Genomic DNA, 3,393 nt, shown 5'->3' with positions numbered 1-3,393 from the left:
TGTCTTATGTCATACTTCAATTTGGCACAGAGATGACCCTGAATTCTTGAAGAAAAATATCAGAAGGGTGTGCCTCTGAGAGATTCTACCCTTCTAGAATGACTTTAAGTTAATTCCCAGTGAAAGAAAGTGTACATTTTCAAAGTATAGTGAGTATCATCAAACTTGGGATAACCACTAGATGATAAATGCATTGGCCATGATGACCTGTGAAACAAAGAAAATTATAAACCAGTCCTTTCTACTTCAGCAGTAATGCTGGCAAAGTAGTACAAAAAGACATGATAAGAATTTCATTTTTTGTCTCACATATAAATGCTAACTGTTGGTTCTATGAAAGTAAGAGATTTTTCCTAATGATCTTTACATACTTTTAAAGTTAGAGTTTATGGCAGAAGTTTGGTTCTCGACCATAAGAATTCTGCTTTATTCCAGAAACTACCAGCACAGCCAAGGAAAATATGCCTCACCAATACCCAACATTGACACCAGAGCAGAAGAAAGAACTGCCTAACATAGCTCACCAAATTGTTGTTCCAGGCAAGGAAATCTTGGCAGCAGATGAGTCCACTGGTAGCACTGCAAAGCCACTGCAGTCCATTGGAACTGAGAACACAGAGGAAAATTGGCGCCTCTATAGGCAGTTGCTTCTGACAGCAGATGATTGAGTGAACTTCTGTATTGGAGGTGTTATCCTTTTCCATGAGACACTCTACCAGAAAACTGATGGTGGTCATCCCTTCTGCAAAGTCATAAAAGATAAGGGTGGCATTGTGGGAATCAAGGTGGACAAAAGTATAGTGCCTCTGGCAGAGACCAATGGTGAGACTATCACCCAAGGTCTGGATGGGCTGAGTGAGCACTGTGTCCAATATAAGAAGGATGGAACTGACTTTGCAAAGTGGCATTGTGTACTGAAGATTGGGGATAATAAACCTTCCTCACTTGCCATCATGGAGAATGCCAATGTGTTAGGCCAATATGCTAGCATTTGCCAGCAAAATGGCATTGTCCGCATCATGGAGCCAGAGATCCTCCCTGATGGAGAACATGATCTGAAGCATTGTCAGTATGTCACTGAGAAGGTTCTGGCTGCCGTCTACAAAGCTGTGAGTGACCACCATGTCTATCTGGAAGGGACTTTGCTGAAGCCTAGCATGGTCACCCCTGGCCATACCTGTACATAGAAATATTCACATGAGGAGACTGCAATGGCAACTGTAACTGTCCTTCGCCAGACTATGCCTCCTGCAGTCACTGGCATCACCTTCCTCTCTAGGGGTCAGAGTGAAGAGGATATCTCCATCAACCTCAATGCCATCAATACCTACCCCTTGCACAAGCCATGGGCCCCAACCTTCTCTGATGGCCAAGGTCTGCAGGCATCTACCCTCTATACCCGGGGTGGAAAGAAGGAAATGTCAAGGTTGCCCAACATTAAGTGGGCCATGGCAATCAGCCAAGCTGCTCAAGGCAAGTACTCCAAGTGGAAAGTCAGGAGCTGCAGCCAGTGAGTCTCTCTTTATTTCTAACAAGAAGTCTAATAAGAAGCCTTCCTGCATATGCCCTAACACTCCAGGCCATCCCTCACTGTCCAGGAAGCGGCTGAGATCCCAGAGCTTTGTGTTGACCTCTTCCATCACTCCTAATTTGTGTGGTGTCATTGCTCTCTGGTGAATCTAGTGACCCCTCCTCAGTCCACTTTTTCCAATAAGCAACTATTTAACAAGGAAAAAATAAAATTAGAATTTACATACTATTAGATGAAATGAATCGTGTCAAGCTTGATATTCTTGCTACAAATGAGACTAAAAGATAAGAGAAAGATACAGCAAAGAAGTCTGGCTTACACACTCCCATTATAAAGAACAATATAAGAATTGACAGCATTCATTTTCTCACACTGACGAATGGGAAAAAACAACATATCCTGGGACATTTGGTCATATTGTGTTTGTGTGCTTATGATAAACACACACACACACATACACACACATACACACACACATATAATACAAAGAGAATTGTGATAAGGTCCAATGTAAAAGACCAAGTCTGGTCAAAAATTGTTTTTAAAGTGCACCCAGGTGTTTTGCACTGTGCTGCATGCTGGGGATACACAGAAAGGCAAAAAAAATCCCTGCTCTCAACAAACTCAACAAACCTCCTATATACTGGAGAAATAAGAGATAATCTCAAAATGATGGCATTATGATTGAGGAGGACTGGGAAATGCTTCCTGCAGTAAGTGAGTTTAGCTAAGATTTAAAGGAAGCTAAAAGACAGAGATGAGAAGAGAGTTTCAGTGGGCACAAGGGTAAGCCAGTGGAAATGCATAGTGAGTAAATGGAGCATTGTATTCAAGAGAGATTAAGGAGGACAGTATCATTGGATCTGAGTATTTTAGGGAATGGTATAGAGTATGAGAATTTTGAAAAGATAGGAAGGGGCCAGGTTATGCAAGGCTTAAAGAAACAGAGAAATTTTTTTATTTGATCCAGGAGGTAATAGAGTTCCACTGGAGTTTATTGAATGGGGGGCATGGAGTGATATGGTCAGACACATTTGGGAAGATCAATTGTGGCAGATCAGTGGAGGATGGTCTGGAGTAGTAAGAGACTTGAGGAAAGGACACCAACCAAAGGTTAGTTAAATAGTCCAGGCATAAAGTGATAAAAGCCTGCACCAGCATGATTTAGTGTCATAAGAGAGAAAAGAAAATGTATTAAAGATGTTACAGAAGTAGAAATACCAAGTCCTGACAACTGATTAGATATGAGAGAGAGAGAGAGAAAGTAAGGAGTCAAATATGAGAACTAGATGGCAAGCCTTATGACTTACAGTACGATGATACTCTACACAGTAATAAACAGTAGACAGGGAGAGACTGAAGATCAGGAAGAGAGTGCTGATGATAGAGACAATCTAATGGAGAAGACAGGATGAGATGAGATGAAATCATTTGTGTATATTAAGGGGTTTGCTTTGGAAAGGAGAATAGATCTCTTCATTTGAGATCGATGAAGGAGGAAATACCAACAGAACATTCCTGAGTTACATGATATGAGGAAAAGGGAAGAAAAGGAGGCTAGATAAATCTAACCATAAAATAAACAAGAAGGAAGTTAGAATCTTAGAAATGTTAGCTGTGATAGGACTCTGGAGAAAACTGAATGGGGATGGAAAGGAATACATCTTTTTCTCAGTGATTCATGGCACCTACACAAAAACTGAACATATCTAAGGGCATAAAAACCTAACAGTCCAATAAAAAAGGCAAAAATATTAAATTCATTCTTTTTAGATGATGATGATGCAGTAAAAATATATGTAATGAAGGGCTATAGAAGGATAAACTAAAAATTAGTTGGAAACAAAATGATCTAATCCTAA

General features: G+C 40.4%; 1 pseudogene; it reads left to right on the top strand.

Moving 5' to 3' along the window:
* Positions 1 to 461: 461 nt before the first annotated feature.
* On the top strand, positions 462 to 1,677 carry LOC140517771 (fructose-bisphosphate aldolase A pseudogene; annotated as a pseudogene).
* Positions 1,678 to 3,393: the final 1,716 nt, after the last annotated feature.

Source organism: Notamacropus eugenii, chromosome 1, assembly GCF_028372415.1.
Source record: "Notamacropus eugenii isolate mMacEug1 chromosome 1, mMacEug1.pri_v2, whole genome shotgun sequence".
In the NCBI taxonomy this organism is placed as follows: Eukaryota; Metazoa; Chordata; class Mammalia; order Diprotodontia; family Macropodidae; genus Notamacropus; species Notamacropus eugenii.
Note: the sequence above shows the minus strand (reverse complement) of the source record. Positions and strands in the feature narration are given on the sequence as shown.